We start from the raw sequence: 12,124 nt of genomic DNA on the forward strand, positions 1-12,124 counted from the left end.
TGTAAAATGAGTAGGTATAGTCGAGCTTCGAGAAACTATGGTGAGCCAAGAACGTCCGAAAGAGGCAGGGCCGGATTTAGGGGGTGGCCACATGGGCCGCGGCCCATGGCAGCAAATTTAGGGGACGGCAAATTTTGCAATTTTTTTAAGTGTAGCTATAACTAAAAATCGGATTCAGAGAAAAAATTATCAACGAGAAAAAGTGACAAAATCTCTCATTTCCCGAGAGTATATCTCTAATTTTGTCGTCTTCCTGTGATACAATAGACAGCACCTTTAATTAGTCGAGTTAAGACTAAGAGAGAAACCGAACACAGAATTTGGCCTGGAACGGCGCGGCGCAGAGAGCAATGATGACGAGAACTTGAGATGAACAAGAGAAACCCTCGGCGCGACGTGCGGTCGGCATGTAACACATAATAGCGCCTACAAGACTGCATGAATACTTCACGCATTGAGTCAAAGGCAGTGCGGTCGCTGCGGTCAGCAGCGAGAACGCATAGCGTAAAACGTAAAACGCCAGGGGCGGACTGGTAGTCGAAAAGTTAGGAGGCGACCTAAATGTGGGGCCCCTCCTGTCGTTCGGGGGCCCCTCTAAGAAGGTCCGGGGGCCCTCCCCGAAAATTTTTGAAAATTTCACACTTTTTAAACGCAATTTCAAGCATTATTGGAGTTAAAATTCCACAGTTCCTGAACTTCAAAATAACCCATTCTCAGGATTCTTCGGGGGCCCCTTTATCATATAGCTCTAGGCTACCTTTCATGTCTCTTAGAGACAAATTTTCAAGGATTTTGGGGCCTTCTAGTGACAGAAAAGGATAGGAAAATGACAACATTACGGGGAAAAAAACGATGACTCGAAAAAAATTCACCGCGGGGCCCATTCGGGACCTCCGCGGCCAATTGTTAGGAGGCGATCGCCTCCCCGCCCCCATGGCCAGTCCGCCCCTGTAAAACGCATCACGCCTACAAGACTGCATGAATACTTCACGCATTGCGTCAAACGCAGTGCGTGCAGCAGCGGTCGGCGTGAAACGCGTAGTGCATACAAGACTGTAGGAATACTTCACGCATTGGGCCAAACATAGTACGGTCAGCGCATATTTTGTTAACAGCGTCAACATATTTATGTTTGTTCTTTCATAATATTTTCGTGCATTTCATGTAAATGGAAGGCCCTGTCCACACAGAGATAGGTTTACGGAACTTGTGCTCCGGCTGAAGTTTTGAACAGGCCCATTAAACTGATTTTTTGGCCAGCGATTTAAGTAGGTAATGAATAAAATAGAGGCTTCTTTTGTCCCGCAGGTTCTGCTCAGGTGAAGCAGGGTGTTAAATATACAAAAATTGCACGTGCAAACTTTGGAAAATGAGGCGGGAGAAAGCTCGCAGCAGTCGCAGCACAGCCTGGCCTGAAAAAATTCCTGAAATTACATTCAGTGGCGAACGACTGCTGTCGAACTCCACGCACGCTGCGCCGCACAGTGAGTCGAGTAAATAGGAGAGGTCGGACAAAATGTGGAAACTTCAAACGCTTATAACTCCGTTTATACAAAACTTTGAGTACCTAAAAGTGGTTTCATTGGTTTCCTCGTGATATTTTCCTCAAGTAGCACTCCTTAAAATTTAAAATGTGACGAAACAAACATCACTGGGAAAAAAAAAAAAAACATTAGATCTACAGTCCAGGTTCTTAAAAACATCGACAAGAAAAAATACTCTTGATTCAATCAGATTTAAGCTTAAATCACGAACCAAGCCTCTTAATTTGAGAGGATTTCCTTTTGATTTAAGCTTAAATCTGATTGAATCTAGAGTTCTTTTTCTTATCGATGTTTTTAAGAGTCTGGACTCTAGATCCAATGTGTTTTTTTTTTTTTTCCAGTGATCAAAATTTGCAGTTTTGGTCAAAAATTTTCTCTCTGACCTCTTCGACCGACTCGATCCACCGTGCGCCGTTGCCAGGAGGTGCTTCTAGTCACCCATGTTGAAGTCTCGGCTAAAATGAGATTTTATTCCCTCTGTCGGCAACCATGTCTCATTCAATTCTTCCCTCCGAGCCTCCGTGTTACATATTACTTAAGATCAGGCCACTAGGGCAGCAGAGTGCATATTTTTTTACCGCCCTCCAACCATCCACTTTTGAGCGACAAGAGACTTTGATCTTGTTACGGGATGAGAGATGTTTTCGCGGGAACACCGAAACATGCGGTGTAGTTAACGCGGACACGGATGTGTCGTTGGTCCCCTGATGTAAGGGCGCACTTCAGTTTCCACATGAGCCCTGGAAAGCATGTAGTTATACGGAGAGCAGGGTTCACATGAAATTTGAGATACGCTCTTACGCCAGTAAGAGTAAGTATGTGTTTTGACACTCGGCCGATTACAATGTACGGCCCATATTTTCCCGCCTTGGCGCTCATTCCCATCTCGTCCTCCCCTGACCGGCCGACGACGGGACGCGACGCGACGTCGCGACGCCACCGCGCCGCGCGATCGACGCTTCTTCGCGTCGTCGTGTCGTCGCGTCTCGTCATCACTCTCTCAACTTTAGGGCGTCGTGTCACAGTGGTGTCAAATTTTTATTCAACATCATCATATTAGGAAATGAAGGGAAGAAAGTTAGAGATTATGTCGCAAAAAACAACTCTAACATTGATTTCAAGGCTTAAAAATTATTTAAGTAAAAAATAAAAATTTTAATGAAACAAGGGGCTTGGAAGACAAGACCACTGGAAAAAAACACATTGGATCCAGAGTCTAGACTCTTAAAAACATCGACAAGAAAAAATACTATTGATTCAATCGGATTTTTGCTTAAATCAAGAACCAAGCGTCTTAATTTGAGCGGATTTCCTTTTGATTTAAACAAAAATCTGATTGAATCAAGAGTATATTTTCTTGTCAATGTTTTCAAGAGTCTGGACTTTAGATCGAATGTGTTTTTTTCCCCAGTGTGTACTACTGTACTTCGTAAGTTCACGTATATTTCTGACTGGATTTCCTTTTAACTCTTATTCCGCTAAAACAAATATGTTAAGGCACCTACTCGAAAATTGTTTGATGTAGTATCCATGAAACGACTCTGCCGCATCTGTCGTTCTGAAGTCAGGAAGTGTCTGACCGAAGACCACATTGTAAAAGGGAAATTTTTGATTAAATCTAAACAACCAAAGTATTTTTTTTTTTGGAAAATTGAAAATGTTTCTAACAAAACAGGAATAGTTTACTTCATCGAGGCCACGTTGCAATTAAGACGAGGTGTAAGAGAAACAAGCAGGTCACTCTCGTTGACAGTTAGTACAGCATGCACGATGCATGAAGCAAATTTCATTATAACGCCTGGATGCAACTATTCGAGCTCTACGGATGGCCGTGTTGCATACGCACGGAAGCGAAGGCGTTTTGATTCTCTAGGCCTCACCACTTCACCCGCAGCGCTGCAGCAGCGGGTTGTACCGCGAGAATCCAAAATGACAAAACGCTTGCTTGCAAACACTTTTAATGCTTCGTCTATACTAAAAAGACATACTACGCACGGATACTTGCACATATATTGACGGCGTAAGTCTGCGATCACATATCTCGTTTGCGGTGTCTGAAAAGCTCCGCTTCTGTGTCATTTTAAAGTAGAACAAATTGTCATCATTCCTTGATGTTTGCAGAATTTTCTTCGCACAGAGAAGAAAAATCACGGCAGTTTCAAAGAATTGCCGTTAAGTAGTTTTCCGTTTAAAAAATAAAGTATGACAGGAAGTCTGCGACTTCGCGAACAGAGTTATGTGATTGCCGACTTACACCGTCGATATGTAGGATATAAGTGTATTTTAGTGATTATGGTAATCACTAAATCACTGATGATCTTTTAGACCTTGATGAAATTAGTGGGCCCAGCTCTATGGATAAAACATTGTCAATGTGTGAAATCTGTGTTTACCTACCCGCTTTATTAAAGGTAATGTAAAAGCCATGCCGATGATTGAAGTGCCCGATTATGCCATTGCAAAGCTAATTTTATTTTCATTTCTTGATTGGAAGAACAGTTTTTTTATTGGGCAAACCTACATCACTAATGAGTGGATTGCGAAAAGTAGGAGTTTTTTTACGTAACAGTCAGAGGGCCCGACTCCCATTTGTTTCTTTTAAACTCCATTAGGTATGTTAAGCATGCAAATTAGGAAAATTTGGCTCCTCTGAATCTACGAACACGTGCTTTGAGGATTTTGCGAGTTTCTAAATGGGCTACCACCTTATAATTGCGCTAATTTACCGCCAATTTCTCCTCTCGTTTTTTGGAAGCTTGCCAGGATCGGGCTTGGATGCTCGTTTGTTTATCGGGAAAGCTCACACGCGAGGAAACCACAGACTTTTTTCGCTAACAGCTTAACCCTCAAACTGTGAAGGTAAGAGGTCGTTCAAATATTACTTGAGCCACTAAGAAAAGAGGGTCTGAGCTTGCCTTACCTTGGAAAGAGGGTGAAAGGGTTCACGTCCAATCTTACGTAACCCTTCCACACGAAAAGTCTAATATTTTTCAATAAAAATAAATGTGATCTACTTATCATTCTGACTTTTACTTTATTTTCTGAAAAATTTGGGTGGAGGGGTCAGGCCAGTCTTTACGTCTTAAAACACAGTTCTCTCGTTTTCTTATTATCAAATTAATCATAAGTTTTAAAATAATTAGCGGAGCTAGAGTAATTGTCGGTGACTTCTTGTCATGCTTGTACATCCGTCATCGCTTAAGTGCAATATCTCGTAGCCACAAAGACATTTACTTTATGTTGACATGCAAAATAAACAGCTGAAGCGCGCCCACATCATTTTCAATTAGCTCTTGGTCTCATTGTCAGCAGAATTACAATGTATGAATGAAACTAAAAGCACCCTCGGCTCCCCTCTCCATTCACTGAAAGTTAGAGGTCTGTTGTGTTCGGGTCAAGTTCTTTGTCAGGATATTCGCAGGGTCGGACTGACCATAAGGCCAATCTGCCATTGGCAGATGCGCCCCCCTCAGCGCGCCGAAGGCACGCCCCTCTTCCGGCTGCTAGAATGATAATGAAGAAAATGAAGAATAGGAGAAAAGATAGAAAAGAAAAAATGAAAAAAAGAAGAAGAAAAAAAAAGAAAAGAATAATAAATAAAAAGCAAGGAGAAAAGAAAATAAGTAAAGAAAAAAATGCCTAAAAATTATAAGTAAACGAGAGAAGCTTTAATAGGAGTTATAGAGGAAAGTGTATTCTGTATTCTGTCCCCTTGTCTCATTTTTCTTTTCTTTAGCTACGTAGTATGTATATTCATCAGGGCCGGATTTACCTACTTGCCGCCCATGGGCCGCCTGTATTTTGCCGCCCCCTTCCCATTCGTTTTGAGACATCAATAAAACCATCAAGTGAACGTGCCGGAGGTAGCGGGGTGCATAAAACACGTTTACTCGTGTTTGACACATTTTTTGCGAAAGCCCTGTCAGCACTACTAGCGAAAGTTCACGGAACTTTGAGCGAAATTTAAGTCCTGTAAACCTATCTCTTTGTGGACAAGGCCTTCCATTTATAAGCATTGAACGAAAAAATCAAGAAAGAACAAACATAAATGTGGTTTAATAATTTTAACTTCCGCCGCCGCTCCGCGCTGACCGCACTGTATTTGGTGCAATGCGGGAAGTATTCCTACTGTCTTGTAGGCGCTATGCGTTCCACGCCGACCGCTGCTGACCGCACTGTTTCTGACGCAATGCGTGAAGTATTCATGCAATCTTGTAGGCGCTAAAATGTGTTACATGCCGACCGCCGCGCCGCGCCGAGGGCTTCTCCTTTTCATCTCAAGTCCTCGTTGTTCAGTCCTTCTCTTAATTCGACTAATTAAAGATGCTGTCTCTTGTATCACCGAAAAACAACAATATTAGAAATTACTATACTCTTAGGAAAGGGAGATTTTGTCCCCTTTTCTCATTGATAATTTTTTTTTCTGAATCCCATTTTTTTTATACCTACATTTAAAAAAATTGCAAAATTTGCTGTCATGGGCCGCGGCCCATGTGGCCACCCCCTTAATCTGGCCCTGATATTCATTGTTCCCACTTTGTTTAAACATTTGAAAATTTAAATTTAAAATGTATTGTATCAGTTATTCATACAATATACAGGGTCCGAAGTATTTATTGTTTTCTTGTCACCCTCATTTTCCACCTTCCAGTTTTCAAAGGCATGATTTTGGATCTCTTGAGCTCTGGCTTGTTTCTTCCAGAGATAATGGTGCTTGGATGCCCCGAATAGCTTTTCTTTGATTGATCGATTTTAAATTTTTCATCTCACAATTCTTCCGATACTTTTATTATTACGTTCAATTTCAGAATTTTCTTTTGTAAAATTAATCGATTTTGAACCTGAAAATATCGTCAAAATTCTACTTAGAAGAGTTTGATTTTTAAAAAATTTCGACCTTTCCGAGAGAGAGAGATAGAGGGGGGGAGGGTGTTCCCGCATACTCCTGAGCAAAATATCACATTGCGCCCCCTTCGCCGGTTAAGGGTCTGCACCCTCAGAGTTGCGTCAGTCCGACCCTCGATATTCGTATGCATTTTCTTAAATTTACTCGTGGAAAAAAGAGCGCTTTCGTTGACTGAGCCAATTTCGTTTACTTTGACGAGGCATCTGGTCTGTTGACATTTTCTGATCTAATTTGAGAGCCAATTGGCTTGTTGCGAACTTTAGCTAGAACAAAAAGGAGAAATATTTCGTATAGAAAATGGCTTAAACATCACGATGAGCGTATCGGGAAAGTCTGAAATACATTCCCAACTGCACAATCTGCGTAAGGATTATGCTTTTTTTATAAAGATCGGTGGCCTCAAGCCTCTTAGGTTTCAGCAACTTCTGGTTGCCTCCAGGAGATCGTACCTGCACATTTCGTCTGCCCTGGTTCCACTCATCAACCTTAAATTGCGTTTGATTTCCATTAATGACGTAACACCGGGCTGATTATTGAGATTTATACGCAAAGCCATAGACAAAGAAGACGAAAGGTGTTTGAAGGGATCCTATTGGTGGAAGTGGGTGGTTGCAATGGACAAAGGAGGTAAATAATAGACTAACTAACGAACCCACGAGAGACCCGATAGTTAGTCCATCATTTACTCCCTTACTCTATGAGAACCACTCATTTCAACCAATAGGATCACTCCATACTCCCTATGTCTTCTTTGTCAATCGCTTTGTCTATCAATTTCAATAATCAGCCCGCTGGACCCTCCGTGCTATCAGGGCCCGCCCCGCCTTGGTTTGACTTCCACGTAGTGGGTCTATCTCACCCTGATAAATAAACGATCCATTCACAGTAATGTAGACAATAGGCGGACAACTGCAATAGCGAATGGGAGTGGTGAGGGGCGGTGAGGGGGCGGTGGCGAAGACGCGTTTTGAATTACGACGTGTTTTCTTGTTTTCTTGTTTTATGCTAATAGTTCACATGGGCACTGTCCATTCAGTAAAATAGAGGAGGAAGGTAATATGGTTTAATACCAGCCCCGATGCATCCGCAATCAGTATAATTTGTATTCCGAGCACTTTCCTCCAGTGTTCCGATACCGGCTATTGGTGTATCATTCCTCTTGTAAATTTTTCGCATAAACTATGGTAAGTGCCTGGAATCAGCGATACCATTCGTTGACAATAATCTAAATAACGTAGATTAGCAGTTTAGTGCAGGTGGTAGGAACTTTTGTCAAGTGAGAGAAAAATAAAACACCAATCGAGGTATAAAGTGAAAGCAATAAAAGCGGGTTGATAAGAGGAGAAAAGGAATGATCCCACCTGCATAAGTTATTTTTGGATATTGACTTGTATTCAGGAACAAAGTAGCCACCTGTATAGATTTTGACTGGTGCCACTACTAAAAGGAGAGAGCGAGGGAAAGAAACATGGGGGAGAGACAGAAAGATAGATAATCCATCTCTTTCACGAGGAGGAAATATCCCTGTAAATCCCTATTGTTGCAACGGTCTTGACATATTTTGTTATGAAAATTTTGAATCTCTAGGTATGTAGCAGGATTTTTGCTCCAGCTGAAACCGTCGTTTCCCTGGCAAAAGAACGAAATTACATTTCAACGTTGTCAAATTTCCTTTCAAAAATTGCATTTTTACCAGGAATCCTGGGCATTTCTAATGTGGAATTTAAAGAAGTTTTTTTCAGATCTTATGCAAATATCAGGAAACATTTGGACAACAATCGCAAGATTACATTCCTCGTAAAAAATTTAATTATTTGAGTCAATTTGGCAACCTATGAATGAAGTTAAGTTCCTTCGTGCGGGAAACTACGAACTACATTTTGTCGACATAAGTTAAATTTTTAAAATAGTAACGACACTTGACCTCTTTGCACCATGACAAACAGCGCAAATTCGGTGGAACCTCATCGCGCTTGCAACTGAAATCCACAATCCCTGAGTTTGACAACGTTTCCTTTTGGGTTGAGTTTGGCGGGCAATTTATGGCGTCTGATCCGAGCTTATAGCCAAGTGCTATTAATCCTCACCGGCTCTGCCCATTTTAGTACTCTCCGCTACATCATCAGTCGAATACTTCGTCGAGAAAAAATTCGATTGATTTTTATCGGCGTTTTAATTACATGGTTACGCGGGTGGAATTTTCAAATTCTGCCGACGCTGCAATGCCGCGGAAAATAATATAATTTACACTCATAGACGTATCTTGAGCCCCAGGATTTTTGTTAGAAAAGGATCAGAGACGTGAATACCGCTAAACCGTCACAAAAAGTGGCCAATATTTCATTCATTTTCTTTTATGAAGCCGTACAAATTACAGGGTTCCCACAGTTAGGGAATACCCGGAAAATTGGGAAATGTCAGGGAATTTTCAAAAGTCAGGGAAAATGACGAAAATGTCAGGAAAAATGTGTTAAATCACCTTTATTTCCTTCTTAGAATGGGTTTGAGACTTTGAACAACAAATTTTGTCTGAAAACTATTTTCTATCATGCCTTCTCAACCACTTGTCATGTCTTCAATAGGACTACATTTTGCAATTAGGAACTGAAAATTCCGGCCCGGTTTAAAAACAACGTATGTGCCATTAGTTTCCTATGAACATAATTGTTTTTTCAGATGAGCTAGAATTTATCGGTCCAAATTGCAAAATGCAGTCCAATTGTCAGGGAATTGCAAACTCTGTCAAACTCTGTAAAAGGAGGCTTTGACTTTTATAACCTTTTTGGCTCGTGTGACATTTAAGAAGAGAGGAATGGACTAATGAACACTATATCATCATTTTTTTTCACGTATACTCCGGTTGTACGTACATTCAATGTTTAATATGTATCATACGTGAGGATTAGGAAACAAGGTTTATTACGCAGTTTTGAATTTAGGCTCAAATGTTTTAGCTGTAATTCCAGTCTAGTTACTCCTCTGGCCCCTCCTATACATTTTTAGATTGGCATATTACTTGCAATCGTCCAAAAGTGTCCGATCGTAAAATTAGTCTGGCAAATCCGCAGTTTGAAAAGGTCACATAAGTCGGAAATGAAAGAGCGGAGTTGCTTTATCAACAATATTATTTTTAAAAAAAATAAAAAAAGAGGGAGTGGAGGGGGAGGGGAGAGAGAGTGGAGTGTTGTAAGGCTCTTTGTAATAAGTTACATGTAAAATCCCTCACGCAACTCACATGATCGTATCCTAAAATTTTCAGAGAAGTTGACAACTCTGACTTTGAAATATGAAAATCAAAACGAGACGACACAAAACGCCACTTTAATACTCTAGTTTAATGTGTCTGCTCTGTGAAAAAGGTGTAGAAGAGAGGAAAAAATTATCGTTGTTTTCCTCTCTGTGGCGCCTGAGTACTTAGCATTTATCAACAAGGGCGTTTGTGACAGTAACGTTCAATCCTTATTTGTTCAAACTGACTTTTGCCGGTCAAAATTCAAAAGTTTAAAATCCTTACCTCCTCAATATCTCCACTTAAAAAGAAACTTCAAAGCTCGTGTAATATGGTACAACCAAAGATTAATTATTTATTACGACAATCGGCAACGAGACTATTTACATCGGAGACCAGGAATTTACCTTAAATTTTAAGATTTACTTGTCTAAAGATTTTTAAAATTTTGGTGGTTATACTTTTGGACCATCCGAGTTTAATGGTTGGATGTTTGGAGGGAGGTATTTTTGAATTTCGATGCGTGTAACATATGTTTTTGGGCAAGATAGCAAAAGATAAATAATTGGTGATCATTATTAGTGTGGAATATGGATATCAACTTAACAATATTGAATTAATGAATAAAAAATCACGAAATTTAAAGAAAATAATAACACTGAAACTATTTAAAGGATATTACCAGTGGCGTGGCGTAGTGGCGTGAATTGCGATATATCGATTGATATGTAATTTAAACCTATGGTAAAGAATATATTATTAAGGTGTTCGCTGCGAACACCCTGTTTATCGATCCTTATCCATAGGTTTAAATGGCAGATCATTCGATATATCGCAAAGCTCGCCACGCCACTGGATATTACTACTTCTAATTAGGTTGAAATTGCATTAAAATATATGAAACAATTTACCTTGTATAGTGATAACAATGAAGCAATATGGATGATTCCATTTTAATTTTTTTCTAAATGGTTACCTATTCCCTTCCTATCCATTTTTCCGATATGTAAATGCAGTTCGGATTCTATTCGTAAAAAATCGATCGTCAAACTACCTTTAGATTGAACGTGGTCACGTTTTCTTCTTCTTCTTCTTTTCGGTGTTTAATTTATGTTTGGAAAATGAATATGAGATGTTAGAATTGTGTTAATCATGCTACAACATTTTTGAAACATGTTATCAGTAATTTATTTTAAAATTATTTTCTCCCCTCTGTTGCAGATATTCAACAGTTCACCGTCCTTCATGATAATCAGGTAGGATCATCAAAAATATATTTATTTAATTTACTTAAAATACTTTAAAGTACTTTTAATTACTTTCGAAAGTAATCAATGATACCTTGAAATATGTCCTATTCTGGTGAGTTTTGCCGAAACATGAGCATCATATTCAGTCAACCGTACATGAAAAATTGAAGCGCGAAGATAACTAACCCTTATATTATTTATCCGTTTAAAGCGAAATTGCTTGTATTCAAAAATTTATTTGTAAATAAATTGGAAAAAGAATTCGATTACGAAAATATTTTTAGCATAATTTTTGAACTGAAGATAAGTTTAATCAAATTAAATCTTCAACTGCATTTATAGAAACCTCGGTGGAATTTCCTGAAAGATGTTCTATGAATGAGTCGTGATGTCACAAGAAGAATATGGTCAGTAGACTCCACTTTTTCTTTGGACGTGCCAAGGTCCATTGCCGAATTTTTTTATTTTTTATTTTTTTTTGGCCGGCACAAGATCCCAACGGAATAAGTTCCGGTTAGCGTTTATTGGATTTATCACTAGGGGGCATCACCGGTAGCGAGAAATCTGAGACGATCCAGGATTCAGGATTGCGTTCGCCTATTCGCGGCACGCAGTAAAACGACTACGTGTGTCAGTTTTCAAACGACTCCAAACTACCGCTTGTGGGTAACAATAGACCCATAAAACCATTAAATCATCTCGTTTGCTTGTTTATGAGGTGTTATACACGCGAATGTGCGTCGTTAAACTGATCGCGCAAAGCAGTTTTCACGCTCATAAAATCTGAGACGTGGACGATGTCGATGCGTTTGGGCCACGAAATCGGTTTCGGACATCGCGATTTGGGAGGAGGATGCAAGATAGTGAAGGGAAATGAAAGCTCTCGAGATACTAAGATTATAAAGTAGCGATAGGACTAAACGCTATCCATGGTCCAGACTTTTTCTAGAAGAATTTTCAATCAACCAGAATGATGCATTTGAAAAAATAAAAAAGTTTCCCTCTCTCAACATTTCTCTATCTCTTTTTGCCTCATTTTCTCATCCTTACACCCTCCTCTCCCTCACTCTTTACTTTGTCATATTTTAATGTACATAATCGAAGTGCTGCTGGGTACGGAAAGGTCATTTCTTGGTTGCAGTCTCAAAATCTCCGCCGTAGTTTTATCCAGTATAATTAAAGCAAATGTATATAA

The 12,124-nt window shown here is 39.8% G+C and overlaps 1 protein-coding gene across 2 annotated transcripts in view; it reads left to right on the forward strand.

The window, feature by feature from the left end:
• LOC109036617 (uncharacterized) overlaps window positions 1–12,124 on the forward strand; it is a 168,912-nt gene that overhangs the window by 102,553 nt on the left and 54,235 nt on the right. For both annotated transcript variants that reach the window (XM_019050957.2, XM_019050958.2), the window contains one exon: window positions 10,901–10,935. The gene's annotated coding sequence lies outside the window, so the exon portion shown is untranslated. The remainder of the gene's footprint in view (window positions 1–10,900; window positions 10,936–12,124) is intronic.

This window comes from Bemisia tabaci, chromosome 5, assembly GCF_918797505.1.
Source record: "Bemisia tabaci chromosome 5, PGI_BMITA_v3".
Taxonomy (NCBI): Eukaryota; Metazoa; Arthropoda; class Insecta; order Hemiptera; family Aleyrodidae; genus Bemisia; species Bemisia tabaci.